Source organism: Ranitomeya variabilis, chromosome 5 (genome assembly GCF_051348905.1).
Source record: "Ranitomeya variabilis isolate aRanVar5 chromosome 5, aRanVar5.hap1, whole genome shotgun sequence".
Classification (NCBI taxonomy): Eukaryota; Metazoa; Chordata; class Amphibia; order Anura; family Dendrobatidae; genus Ranitomeya; species Ranitomeya variabilis.
The window spans coordinates 332,055,398-332,071,112 of NC_135236.1; the positions used below are offsets into that span (position 1 = coordinate 332,055,398).

General features: G+C 42.9%; 1 protein-coding gene across 2 annotated transcripts in view; it reads right to left on the reverse strand.

Moving 5' to 3' along the window:
• Window positions 1-15,715, reverse strand: part of CCDC146 (coiled-coil domain containing 146) — a 185,902-nt gene that overhangs the window by 132,944 nt on the left and 37,243 nt on the right. The gene's annotated exons all lie outside the window — the stretch shown is intronic.

Genomic DNA, 15,715 nt, shown 5'->3' on the forward strand with positions numbered 1-15,715 from the left:
GGCACAGGAATGGGAACACGCAAGTATTACATTTAGTTTATGTGGCTTACATTATAGCAGATATCTTCAACACCTCAAAAGAAATCTGTTAGGCTTCATTGATATGTAGAAATTACCGTTACAATTTGTTCACAATTTGACAGAACTATTTTTAATAGTCAATCAACCCTGATCTACATAAAAGTTATCGCTATCAAAGTATAATTAACAAAAAAATGACAACTGACCAGCATTTTCATTTATAATTAATATGCTGCCAAAAATGGAGGCTTATGCAGAATCATTGTACTGCTGGAAAAGTCCATGCTTCTTCAGATCAACCAGACTCCACAAGTGGTTAGGAAACAGCTAAATCCAAGGCTGGATATAGCCTGGATATAACACTCAGACTCATCACACGCATGCTTCATACACGACGAGGATGTTGCTCTACCTGTGCAGCATATAAGAGTGGGAAGAAGATGAGAGCCATATATCAATTAGAAATGTAGGGTGTTCCCATATAAAGCCCAACCTGCAGGCTAGAGTTAAAGGGATTTTCTGTTTATAGGGTTCTTGCTTCTAATGCAATGAAAAGGATTTGTAGTCCCATAATACATAAAAAATAACAGTATCATGTGGGGGTAACCACTATAAGAATCAAAGTTCAGACCAATACCGCCACTAAGAATATATCAAACTAGATGGTGGCCCAATTCTAACGCATCGGGTATTCTAGAATATGTATAGTAGTATATAGCACAGCCCACGTAGTATATAACACAGCCCACGCAGTATATAATACAGCCCACGTAGTATGTAACACAGCCCACATAGTATATAACACAGCCCACGTAGTATATAACACAGCCCATGGAGTATATAACAAAGCCCACGTAGTATATAGCCCAGCCACGTAGTATATTGCTCAGCCATGCAGTATATTGCACAGCCACGTAGTATATAGCACAGCCAACGTAGTGTATAGCACAGCGACGTAGTCTATAACACAGGCCACGCAGTATATAACACAGGCCACGCAGTATATAACACAGCCCAAGCAGTATATAACACAGGCCACGCAGTATATAACACAGCCCACGCAGTATATAACACAGCCCACGTAGTATATAGCAATGTGGGCACCATATCCCTGTTTCAAAAATAATTAAAATAAAAAATAGTTATATACTCACCTTCCTGCGGCCCCCGGATCCAGGCCAGGCCTTTACGCCTTTCACGCATCTCGCGACGCTCCGGTCCCAAGAATGCATTGCGGCAATAACACGTGATGATGTAGCGGTCTTGCGAGACCGCTACATCATCTCCAGTCATTGCCAAAATGCATTCTTGGGACCGGAGCGTCGCGAGATGCGTGAAAGGCGCCAGGAGGTGAGAATATAATGATTTTTTTTTATTTTTATTATTATTATCTTTAACATTATCAGCGACCCGGGATTTCTGCGACAGACAGACGGAAGTTAGAAACAGACGGAAGTACCCTATAGGCAATTATATATATATATATATATATATATATATATATATATATATATATATATATAGAAGTAGAGATAATTTATACAATAATCTTTATTACAAACAATCACACAGTGAGAGAATATACAGTACAAACAAGGCCCTAAAAAAACCCTTAAGAACAGTTGGGGCAACGTGGTTCAGACAAATCATGACTAGCATGTATAAATATGTTATAAGTCAGTATACAGAAGACATAATAGAATAGTACACAGCCATATTAGAATGATTACAAGGCAATGGAATGAAAATAAAGAGCAAGAAAGGTTGTGCTGCTAGACATAAATGATCTGCATTGGGCAGTATCAAGATCCCCTGTGAGGCAGCAGAATATCAACCAGACATAACTGAGGAATACAGACCATGTGCCATTATAGTGGTTTGAATCACAGTGCCCAGCACCCCAAAGTGCGTTTCGTGTGCAGCTGAGGCAATGTCCAAGTGGGTATTGTGACAGAGTCACTGGCAGAGTCACTGGCAGGGTGGTAGAAGGGAGATATGTGTCACTTCGCTTAATGGCGTCAGTGATATGAAACCAGAGCATTTTTCTCCAGCACACTATGTATGGTGAGGGTTAAGTTGCATAAAAGGGCTGGCTTTATGTGGACCTTCATAGAGCGGGTGGGAGAAGGTCCACTTTATCTTCCCTGACAGACCTGCCAAGACCTGCGTGAGGTCATGATCCTGTGATCAATCACATGATGGGAAAACATAGGTTTAAATAACCGAGCCCTACAAGCAGTCTGTGTTTTGCTAGCTTGGAGAGAGGAGTCTCCAGAGGCTTTGGGGCTCATCGAGTGCAGAATGAACCTGTGCTGCTCCAGAGCGGGGTGCTGCCCGCACAATATGGACTATGTTGCAGCATTACTGTTTTTCTTTTATTGTTTTATTCCTGTTGTAGCCAGAAAGGCTGGTTTTTTGTTTCCATGGGTTGGTTTATGCTGCCTAACAATAAACCAACAAAGACTTAAAGAGACAGTGTTCCCATTTTTTTCTACCTCACTGTGTAGCTACGTGAGTGAACTGCCACAAGTGGTATTTGAAATGCAGGCATCGTTCCAGGAACGCCAGTAGCGGTCATGGTCAAAACCGCATGTCCTGGGTAAAGGAGGCCACAAGCCAGCGGACGGCATCAGGCAAAATGGAGGACCTGCTCAAGCATCTGGTGAGTGCGCAGCAGCAACAACAGCTAGCCCACCAGGAGATGAGTAAGTTACTCATCCAGCAACTGCAGCAGCAGGATAAGGACCAAATCAAACAGCAGCAGCAGCAGATTGAGTTGTTGTTGAGGCGGTTCGGGGAAGGCCGGAAACCCAGCCCAGAAGTTCAGGTGACGACACGCACGATCGGACGGCGGTAAGATGAGCGATGCAGAAAACGACCCTGGGTGATGATGGAGAGGCATTTCTGACTGTTTTTGAGTGGGTGGCGGAGCGAGAGAGACTGCCGTCAGACCAGTGGGCGGAGGTGCTGGCCCCCTATCTGACTGGCGAGCCCCAGAAGGCTTATTATGACCTGGGCTTGCTAGATGCCCAGGCATATGTGGAACTGAAAACTAAGATACTCACTCACTCAGGGGTGACAATGTCTGTCTGGGCCCAAAGGGTTCATCATTGGACGTATGGCAGTGATAAGCCACCTCGCTCCCAGATGTTCGACTTACTCCACCTGGTGCAGAAATGGTTACAGCCGGAGTCATATACCCCAGCCCAGATGGTGGAGCGGGTTGTAATGGACAGGTCTATCCATTCCCTTCCTAGGTCAGTACAGACATGGGTGGCCTAGGGGGATCCTCGGAATGCGGATGACCTGGTCGGCCTAGTAGAAAGATACCAGGTGGTCGAGAGGTCAATAAAGAAGCTGGGGGTGGTGCATCCCCATACTAGGGTACCCAGCGGGAGCCTGAGTCCCAAAAGAGGGGTAGAGCCACCACTTGGGGAGGTCCAAGGTTCCAAAGTCCTGTTGAAGGGGTGCAAAAGATTGCTGGTAAAGACTTGATCTGTTGGCGGTGTCATGGTCCTGTACACTTCGCTGCCATTGTCCGTTGTCTGCAGAGCAGATGGACTGCAGTCTAGCCCGATGCTGCTCATACTTCGCTTACCCCACTTGCAGTGTGGACCATCAGCCTGGGGATGGGCGTCAGTCATGTTCTGTGACCGTAAGTGGGGCGCTGGTATCAGGACTATTGGACTTGGGGCGGTTGGTGACCCTGATAAGGTCTACACTTCCCCACCAGCTGATTCCAGGGAAGCACGTGGGCGTTCGCTGTATCTACGGCGATGCCAAGGACTACCCCGTTGTCAGTGTCTGTATAAAAACGAACTGTGGCACTGAATCCCAGGAGGTCGGGGTTGTGAAAATCTTGCTACACCCTGTGATAATCAACCCGGACTTCAGCCTATTTTGGGACTTGTGGGGGAAGGCTGCGATGATAAATAACTCAGACAGAGGCCAGTCCAACCCCGCTCAATCCTCGTCATAGCCCGAAGTGGAGGAGTTCCCCTTATGTGTCATGGCGGGGGACGAGGATGAGGTGGAGGTCAGTGAGACTGAGGTTCCTGATCTGGGGTTTTGGGGAAAATTTGGGTTCTGCGCAGATGTGGGATGTTACCTTAAAAAATGCATTTGAAAATGTATCTGTAATTGATGGGGTTGCTCAAGAGCAGGGGCTGACACCAGGTTCCCACATTTAGCCGTGAATGGTGAGTTACTATATCGGGTAACCACACTGAGGGGAGGGGAAATATTGGAGCAGATTTTAGTTCCAGGTCCCTACTGGTGGAGGGTGTTAGACATGCCCCATTCACATATTTTGGGGGGACATCTGGGGGTTGAGAAAACGCAGGAGCGAAAAATGAAGAGGTTTTATTGGCCGGGTTGTTACAGAGAGATCTTAAACTATTGTAGATCCTGCCCGACCTGCCAAATAACCACTCCCTCTACACATTTTCGAAGTTCCCTAGTTCCGTTGCCGATGATAGAGGTCCCATTTGAGAGGATTGCCATGGATCTAGTGGGGCCTCTAATTAAATCTGCACAAGGGCACTAATACATCTTAGTGGTCATGGACTATGCGACCCGGTACCCCGAAGCCGTGCCCCTCAGAGACGCCTCAGCTAAAAGTATAGCCAGGGAACTTGTTCATATTTTTGCACGGATGGGTCTGCCGAAGGAGATCTTGACTGACCAAGGGACCCCCTTCATGAGCAAGGTGATCAGGGAATTGTGTAAGGTCTTTCAGATGGCCCAGCTGCGAACCTCAGTATACCATCCGCAGACAGACGGTCTAGTAGAGAGCTTCAATAAGACCTTGAAGGCAATGCTCAAGAATGTCATTGAGAAGGATGGCCGAGATTGGGACTATTTGCTTCCATTCCTGCTATTCTCAATCCAAGAAGTGCCTCTACTGGCTTCTCACCGTTCAAGCTCCTGTATGGTCGGCATCCGAGAGGGCTCCTGGACATTGCCTAAGAAACCTGGGAAGCTGAGGTCACGCCATATAGGAGCATCATAGAGAATGTCGCCGAATCACAGAAGAGGATGGCGAAGGTCATCCCAATCGTGAAGGAGCGTCTTCTGCAGGTGCAGGAAGCCCAGGCAAGTGTGTACAACCGGTCAGCAAGAGTGAGGCAGTTCCAGCTCAGCAATCGCGTGCTCATGCTTATCCCCACGGTAGAGAGCAAGTTCCTAGCCAACTGGCAAGGCCTCTACGAGGTAGTGGAGAAGCTGAGTAAGGTGAATTACAAGGTACACCAGCCAGGCTGAAGGAAGCCGCACCAAATAAACCACGTGAACTTGTTCAAGGCATGGCGAGAACGGGAATCACTGGAAACCCCTTGCTAAGTGCCAGATGCCAAGCCACAGTGGACAACATCACGGTTGCAGAGACTCTCACACTGACCCAGAGACAACAGTATCGGGAACTATTTTACAGTACAAAAATACAAACTTAAAACCAACAATATGATGCTGTCGTTAGACACAGTCAAGAGTTCAGTGACCAATATTAATAAAACAATATTATATCTGTGCGCTTATTTAAACCGGTGGGATGGGCGGTCTCCATCATCAGGATCCAATGGGTTTCTCAGCTAAGAAGTTTTTGTCGCCAAGCTCCGCCCCTTCTGGGCCTGCTGACCCTTTCCATTCCGAAAAACTGGAAACCGCTCAAATCGCCACCATGCACTTGAAAAAAATGTTTTGATACATTAGAGGGATTAGGTGCATCTCTCTGTTCACTAAATCCCTAAGATGTTCACTGATGCGCTGCCGGAGTTTTCGTGTCGTGCAGCCTATATGGGAGAGATCACAAATACTGCAGGTAACTATGTATATGAGATATGTACTACTGCAATTTATAAAGTCACGAATAACCATTGTTTCAGACCTCACTTTCTTAACAAATTGCTTGGTAGGAGAGAAGAATCTACTACCTCAGTTGCTGAATATTTTTGGACAAAAAAATCACTCTTTTTATCCGGTCCAGTCAAGGATGCCGGTTTTGGATCTGTTTCAGGAATTAGTACAGAACAAACTTAAAAATTTGTATTTGAGTTCCTCATATAACAAGTAGAATAATAGACTGGTTCAGTCTTTACAGGATAATCCTGAATTGGTAATAAGAAAAGCGGATAAGGGGGGGCAGTTGTCCCGTTGAATAAAACCCTATCTAACATATTAAATTGCCACATTCTGGAGGATACTAATACTTATTCTGTTTTGCAAGGAAATCCTAATGATGAACTTAAGAAACTTCTTGATATGGGTCGTTCTATGGGGGTGTTGTCCAAAAAAAGAGGTAGGCCGGCCTCACACTAGCGAGTTTTACGGACGTATGAGAGGTGCAGAAAATACGGATTGCATACGGTACAATGATACGGAAGGTATGGGATATTGTTGATTTTTTATTTTTCCTTTTTTACAGAACGAGGGTCTTCAGGTGGATTAAGAGTATAATAAAATATTAAAACACCCTGTGTCTTTATTTCATTAAAGTACTTTGTAATAATGTGTGTGTGTTTTATTAACCATTTAGTACTATTGTATTAATAATGGATAGGTGTCATAATTGACGCCTCTCCATTATTAATCTGGCTTAATGTCACCTTACAATAGCAAGGTGACATTAACCCTTCATTACCCCATATCCCACCGCTACACGGGAGTGGGAAGAGAGTGGCCAAGTGCCAGAATAGGCGCATCTTCCAGATGTGTTATGATCTGGTGGCCTAGGAGCAGCATGGACGAGCTCTGGAGTAGGTGGCCTCTATACTGACCGCAGACCCTGAACTTAACACCGCAACTAGAAGTAGCCGTGGGATGTTCCTGTCACTCCCTAGACACCTCGTCACAGCCGAAGGAAACCCCTAAAGAAAGAAACAGGAAAACTATCTTGCCTTAAGAGAAAATTCCCAAAGGAAAGACAGCCCCCCACAAATATTGACTGTGAGAGGAGAGGGAAATTACAAACGCAGACTGAAAACAGAATTTAGCAAAGGAGGCCACGCTACCTAGAAAGAAAAGACAGGACAGAGTACTGTGCGGTCAGTATTAAAATACTACAAAAATCCACCACAGAGAATACAAAAATCTCCACACCTAACTAAAGGCATGGAGGGTAACTCTGCGACTCCAGAGCTTCCAGCTTGGCTGAATAAATCCTTACACAGACAAAGCTGGACAAGAAAAAACATAGCAATTCACTGAACTATAAAGTCCAACGCATGTGGACTTCAAAAACAAAGCCAGGACTTATCTTTGATGATTTGGACAATCCAGCAGGAGAAACCAAGCAGAGATGTGAATCCCCCAGAAAACAATGGACAACTGGCACTCACTAAAGGGTGAAGCCAGACTAAATAGCCCCGTCCAAAGTGGAAGCACCTGATGACTGCTGTGAAGGACAAACAGCAGCACCACCACCTATAACCACAGGAGGGAGCCCAAGAGCAGAACCCACAACAGAATTCACAACACAGATGTGCCTTTTCTGGGGTGGCTGTGGGCAGATGTTTTTAGCCAGGGGGGGCCAATAACCACGGACCCTCTGTAGGCTATTAATATCTGCCCTCAGTCACTGGCTTTACCATTATGGCGGAGAAAATTGTGAGGGAGCCCACGTCAATTTTTTCCACGATTTAACCCTTTAATTTAATAGCTACAGTGCCCAAATTTAGCACATACACACTACTAACACTAGTAGTGTGGAATATGCAAAAAAAAAAAGATATGAGATGGTTTACGGTATGTAAACCATGTCTCATATCATGTCGGGTTTGGGAAGGAGATAGCAAAAGCCGGCAATTGAATTACCGGCTTTTATGCTATCTAGCGCTGTATGAAATATAAATATATATATATATATGTGTCTCACTGATATATTATATATATATATATATATATATATATATATATATATATACAGAGAGAGAGAGAGAGAGAGAGAGATACTGTATATATGTTTTAACGAACATTTGAGCACAAAAATCCATTAGATGTCGGTTTTGCAAGCCTGCGAGAAAATCTCGCAGTACGGATGCCATACGGATTACATACGGAGGATGACATGCACAAAATACGCTGACACACCCTGCCTACGGATGACATACGGATCACTATTTTGGGAACATTTCTGCGTATTACGGCCATAAAAAACAGACCGTATTTTCATACGCTGAGTGTGACTCCGGCCGTAGAGTATATGTACGTAAGTGATCCAGTGGTCCCAATTTTTTATTCTGTACCCAAGATCCACAAAGAGAAGTTTCCCCCACCCATGTGACCCATTGTCTCTGGGATGGGATCCTTTAGTGAAAGATTATCGGAATGGGTGGACTCCCTCCTACAGCCTATGGTCCAAATTTGTCCGGGTTACATCAACGACACATGTCATTTATTGACAGTTTTGGACCATACTGTGTGGGATGACAAGTTTGTGAGGGTTACTTGCGATATAGAATCTTTCTATTCATGTATCCCACATAGTATGTTAACTGTTTCTGAAATGCTGTTCAAGTATTCTACCTACAGCCCTGATTTGATTTCTTTTGTTTGCATTGCCCTTGATTTCCTACTTGGACACAATTATTTTTCGTACAACAAAAAAAATTTTGGCAGTGCAAAGGCGCATTCTTTCGTCAATTTACCGGTAGTGTTGAGCGATACCTTCCGATACTTGAAAGTATCGGTATCGGATAGTATCGGCCGATACCCGAAAAATATCGGATATCGCCGATACCGATACCCGATACCAATACAAGTCAATGGGACACAAGTATCGGAAGCTATCCTGGATGGTTCCCAGGGTCTGAAGGAGAGGATCCATATTCATGTAAAAAATAAAGAATTAAAATAAAAAAATATGGATATACTAACCCGTCCGGCGGCCCCTGGACCTTACCGATTGTAACCGGCAGCCTCCGTTCCTAAGAATGAGGAGTTTAGGACCCTCGATGACGTCGCGGCTTGTGATTGGTCGCGTGCCGCTCATGTGACCGCTCACGCGACCAATCACAAGCCGCGACGTCATCGCAGGTCCTAAACTCCTCGGAATTTAGGACCTGCGATGACGTCGCGGCTTGTGATTGGTCGCGTGAGCGGTCACATGAGCGGTCATGCGACCAATCACAAGCTGCGACGTCATCGAGGGTCCTAAACTCCTCATTCTTAGGAATGGAGGCTGCCGGTTACAATCGGTAAGGTCCAGGGGCCGCCGGACGGGTGAGTATATCCATATTTTTTATTTTAATTCTTTATTTTTTACATGAATATGGATCCCAGGGCCTGAAGGAGAGTCTCCTCTCCTCCAGACCCTGGGAACCATACACTGGGAACTTCCGAATCCGATTTCCGATACCACAAAAATATCGGAACTCGGTATCGGAATTCCGATACCGCAAGTATCGGCCGATACCCGATACTTGCGGTATCGGAATGCTCAACACTATTTACCGGTATTTGTGTCTTGGTGGGAAGATGCAAACATTTTCTCTGAAAACAATCCATTCCAGTCTAGTATATTCAGCTATGCTAGATATATAGATGACATGATCATTATTTGTAAAGCGCCATGGAATAAATGGCGCTATAACAATAAATAATAATAATAATAATAATAATATTTGGTCTGCTAATGTTTCTGATATTCCCAAATTTATGAGTTATCTGAACAATAAAAAAACAATAATAAAACTAACATCAGTTTTTTGGACTTATTGATTTCTGTGGATGACAGGAATAAGTTAAAAACTACTTATTTCGGCAAGGAAACTATGGGCAACACAATATTGAGAACAGATTCCTCTCATCCCAGACATGTAAGGGTTAATATTCCAAGGGGAGAATTATACAGATCTAAAAGAAACTGCAGTGAACATGAATCCTATATTCAAGAGAGTGAAGAAATCTGTGCATGTTTAAGGGAAAGAGGTTATCAGAATTGGTCTTTTGAAAAAGCAAAAAAAAAAAAAACTGTGGAAACAATTCCCAGAACTGGCATGGTAAAATTCCATAAAAAAACACCAAAACAAACAGGAGAATCAAAAACCCATATTTGTCACCAACTATAGCAGAGAATATAACCAGATTAAGACGATTATCAATAAATATTTGCCAATGCTCAAAAGCGATTCTGCATTGGATAGTATTCTCCAGGAAGGGTGTAATCTGTTAATACCTAGTATGGTAATGGATAGTCCTGTTAAAATGGCCTGATTGTCTACTAAAGGCTTCTTTAGCTGCGGGGGAGGCAAATGTGGAGCATGTAAGTATGCAGTAAACACCAAGCAATTTGTTAAGAATGTGATGTCTGAAACAATGGTTATTCGTGACTTTATAAATTGCAGTCGTACATCTGTCATATACATCATTACCTGCAGCATTTGTCATCTCTCCTATATAGGCTGCACAACACGAAATGTCCGGCAGCGCATCAGTGAACATCTTAGGGAAATAGTAAACAGAGATGCACCTAATCCCTCTAATGTATCAAAACATTTTGTTCAAGTGCATGGTGGCGATTTCCAGTTTTTCGGAATGGAAAGGGTCAGCAGGCCCAGAAGGGGCGGAGCTTGGTGACAAAAACTTCTTAGCCGAGAAACCCATTGGATCCTGATGATGGAGACCGCCCATCCCACTGGTTTAAATAAGCGCACAGATATAATATTAAACAATTCTTAGAAGAAAACAGAATGAATGGCACTAGGTAAAATGGCAATACCAGTATGCAGGGGATGTGATCCGTATATCCGTCTAGCGGTGGCGGTATCCAGCTACTGGAGCATGGTGCTCAGCATCATGAAACAAGTGGTGAATCGATATGAGATAAAAATAGAGATGCGCCACTCACCCAGTTGTGATGAAGTCAGAAGTCCTTTATTTTACCATCCATCGGTTAAAGACATTTTTTAGGAGGCGGCAGGTGAGGGCATGGGTGCGGGGAGAGAGGAATGGACGACGGACGTTTCGCGAAGACGGCGCTTCCACGGGTCCAGCCAGTTTGGGACTAGCCAAGAGTAGGAGGGGCTAAGTTGAAGGGAAAGTCATGGTTTACTGTTAGATAGGGCCTGGAGTGCATATTAAAGGACCTAAGGTCTAATGTGAGCAATGCCACATTCGCCGGAGTCCCTTAGCAATTTAAAGCAAGTATTTATTAAGATTTTTAAAGAAGCACTGCCATGAAACTTTTTCTTTTCTAAATCTGTGTAAAAGTATATGTAGTGAGATCCAGCGCAGATGTGACTGAGAAACAGAGTGGTCAATCAGAGACAGTTTGTGGAAAAGGACACCTAGCAGTAAAACCCAGAGTTTATAACTCTTGAAGGTAATGGGCCTAGATAGGACTGAGTACACGAGACAAATAGATTGTCCATAATCATTCAATGTTACATGAACTTTAATTTTGTGCATTCATATGTGAAAAATTGGGTTTGCCCCCTTCCTGATTTCCTATTCTTTTTCATGTTTGTCACACTTAAATGATTCAGATCACCAAACAAATTTAAATATTAGACAAAGATAACACAAGTAAAAGTAAACACAAAATGCCATTTAGGTCTTTATTATTAAGGGGAGAAAAATACAAACCTACACGGCCCTGTGTGGAAAAGTGATTGCCCTCCCCCCTTAAAACATAAATTAACTGTGTTTTATTAAAACTTTGGAAAGCTGAGTACAAATTCCCAAACCACACCCAGGCCTCACTATAGCCACACCTGTTCTCAATCAATAAATCGCTTAAATAGGATCTACCTGAAAAAGTGAAGTAGACCAAAAGCTAGACATCATGCAGCGAACCAAAGAAATTCTGGTACAAATGAGAAACAAAGTAACTGAGATAATTTCTAAAGCATTGGGGCTCCAGCAAACCACAGTGAGATCCATTATCCACAAATGGCAAAAACATGGAACATTGGTGAACCTTCTCAAGACACAAAATTACCCCAATAGCGCAGCGGCAACTCATCCAAGGGGTCACAAAAGACCTCACAACAACATCCAAAGAACTGCAGGTCTTGCCTCAGTTAAGGTCAGTGTTCATGATTCCACCATAAGAAAGAGACTGGGCAAAATGGCCTCCATGGCAGAGTTGCAAAATGAAAACCACTGTTGGGCAATAAGAACATAAAGGCTTGTCTTAGTTTTGCCAGAAAACATCTTGATGATCCCCAAGACTTTTTGGAGAATACTCTGAGGATGGATGAGACAAAAAGTTGAACTTTTTGGAATGTGTATGTCCCACTACATCTGGCAGAGAAGTAACACAGCATTTCAGAAAAGGAACATCATACCAACAGTAAAATATGGAGGCGGCAGAGTAATGGTCTGGGACTGTTTTGCTGCTTCAGGACCTGGAAGACTGGCTATGGTAAATGGAACAATTAATTCTGCTGTCTACCAAGAAGTCTGAAGAAGAATGTCTGGCCATCTGTTGGTGACCTCAAGCTAAAGCACACTTGGGTTATGGGTTATGCAGCAGGACAATTATCCAAAATACACCAGCAATTCCACCTCTGAATGGCTTAAGAAAAAAATTAAAACTTTGGAGTTGCATAGTCAAACTCCTGACCTTAATCCGATTGAGATACTCTGGCATGACCTTAAAGCGGATCATACTTGGAGACCATACTATGTGGCTGCATTACAACAATTATGAAAAAATTCCTCCAGAGCGTCGTAAAAGACTCATTGCCAAACGCTTGATTGCAGTTGTTGCTGCTAAGGATGGCCCAACCACTTATTAAGTTCAGGGGGCAATCACTTTTTCATACAGGGCCCTCTAGGTTTGGATTTCTTTTTCCCTTAATAATATTGACCTTCATTTATAAACTGCATTTTGTGTTCCCTTGTGTTATCTTTGTCTAACAAATATTTAAATTTGTTTGATGATCTAAAACATTTACCGTAAGTGTGAGAAACATGCAAAAGAATAGGAAATCAGGAAGGGGCAATCACTTTTTCACTCAACTGTAAATATTTGTGTGAATCACTTGAGGGGGGAGTAGTATTTGCTTTTAATAAGATTTCCTGTCTGCATTGTTTATGATATGAATAAGACCGTTCAACGGTCGACACACTTCATTTTTTAGCGCTTTTACCTGACATGCACATGGAATTTTAATGAAGATTAAATAAAGCATTCAGATTTTTTAATTAAATCCTGCAGCACTCTATTTCTATTTTCAGATTTACTCTCTGAAGCTGTCAAATTACCACTGCGGATTTCAAGACTGCTCTATACAGCTCTGGCAAAAATTAAGAGACCACTGCAAAATGCTCAGTTTGTCTTATTTTCCTCTTTATATGTATATTTTTGAGTAAAATGTAAATTGTTCTTTTAGTCTATAAACTTCTGACAACTTGTCTCTGAATTTCCAAGCAATAAATTTTGTATTTTTTTTCTGACAAAGAAAACTGGTCAAAATAAAGAAAAAACAGCACTTTCAGATCTCAAATAATGCAAAGGAAACAAGTTCACAATCATTTAGAAACAATAATACTAATGTTTTAACTCAGGAAGAGTTCAGAAATCAATATTTTGTGGCATAACCATGATTTTTAATCACAGCTTTCATGCGTCTTGGCATGCTTTCCACCAGTCTTTCACACTGCTTCTGGCGCGAAAATTTAAGCAGTTCTTCTTTGTTTGATGGCTTGTGACTATCCATCATCCTCTTGATTATATTCCAGAGGTTTTCAATGGGGTTCAGGTCTGGAGATTGGGCTGCCCATGACAGGGTTTTGATGTGGTGGTCTCTTAATTTTTGCCAGAGCTGTATATCAAACTGGTATTGGTGAGCATATTTCTCATATTTTGCGTTATACAATAAAGCTTATAATGACTGCTCTAACAAGGCATATTGGTAGTGAGTTTACCTTTAACAAAATACTCTGTTAAAAAACTATTAAAATCATACAAAGGATCAAACAAAAAAGACCTATAATAATTTATATAGATCCTATCAACGAGTCAAGACAGCCCCAAAATCTGACATGGGACCCTGCAAATATTTTCACAATCATAATGTGCACACCCAAATAAACTTTGGGGACACATGTGGGCCTGGGTATGGGGACATACGAGGGGCTAGCTGTGGGGTCATACATAAGGGAGACTGTGGAGACATATGTAGGGCTGGCTGTGGGGACATTATAAGAGGGGCTGGGTGTGGGGACATAACAAAAGGGACTGTAAGCAAAATCATATTATATGGGAGACTGTAGGGAACATTATACTGGAAGCTGTGGTGGACATCATACTATATACAATATGTGAGGGGCATCATATTGTATAGGGTGCTGTGGGGGACATTATACTGGGGCGGTGGTTGGCATCATACTGTATAGAGGTTGTAGGGGGCATTATACTACATAGTGGGCTGTGGGGGACATTGTAATGTATAGGGGATTATGGGGGACTTTATATTAGAGACTGTGGAGACATCATACTGTAAAGGAGGCTATGGTGACCATACTGTATTGGGGGTTGTGGAGACCATACTGTATTGGGGGCTGTGGTGACCATAGTGTATTGGGGGCAGCGGTGACCACACTGTATGGGGGGCTGTTGAGAATATAATTCTGTATAGAGGGTTGTGGTTTACAACATTCTATAAGGGGACATCTTACTGTATATTGTGGGGATGTGGTAGACATTATACTGCATGGGAGCTGTGGTGTACTTCACAGTGTATATGAGGGGATTCTTGTGGATATCATACTGCTCGGGCTGCTGTGGTGACCATCATGTCGTGTAGGGGGACGGTGTAAGGAGGGGGTACAGTTTGGAGAGGACAACGTGGTGGGCAGTATGAGGGCACAGTGTGAAAATGGAGAACAGAATGGATATAGAGAGGGGGCAGCGTGAAATGGTGGCACAGTATGGAGAGAGGTTAGCATGGCGGGGAGACAGTGTGGAGATCTAGGGAGTGTAAGGGAAAAGAATGGAGAGAGGACAGCCATGGTATAGGTTGTGGTTCATAAAAGCAGACAGTGTGGTGGTTATATTTGATAATGGCAGACTGTGGGGTGGTTATAGCTGATATTCATGCAGTGATGGTGGTTCTGGTGATGTATACAGATACTGATGATGATACTGGTTTTGTATTTGTGTACTGACCGTTGGTTCTCGTGATGTATTCATGTACTGATTGAGGCTCTGGTGATGCATTAATGTACTGATGGTAGTTCTGGTGACGTATACATGTACTGGTGTTGTATTTATTTACTGATGGTGGCTCTCATGATGTAATGATTAAAGTTCTGGTGACTCATTCATGTAGTGATAATGGTTCTGGTGATCTATTCATGTACTGATGGTGGTTCTGATGACCTGATTATTTACTGATTATAGTTCTGGTGCTGTATTTAGGTACTATTGATGGCTCTGTTGTTCTATTTATGTACTGATTATGATTTTTGTTTTCTATTCACGTACTGATGATGGTTCTGGTGATGAATACACAACCAGAACCATCATCTCTACATTAATACATTACTATTGCCATCAGTAGAATATGAATACAGCACCAGAACAACTATGACTACATGAATACATCACCAGAACCACCATCAGAACAGGAATATGACACCAAAACCTCCATCAGTACAGCAATACAGCACCAGCGTTACCATCATTTTTGCTGCAAACTGTATTTGTCACACGACGGATGTAAAACCATCATACGCATCTCTTTATCTA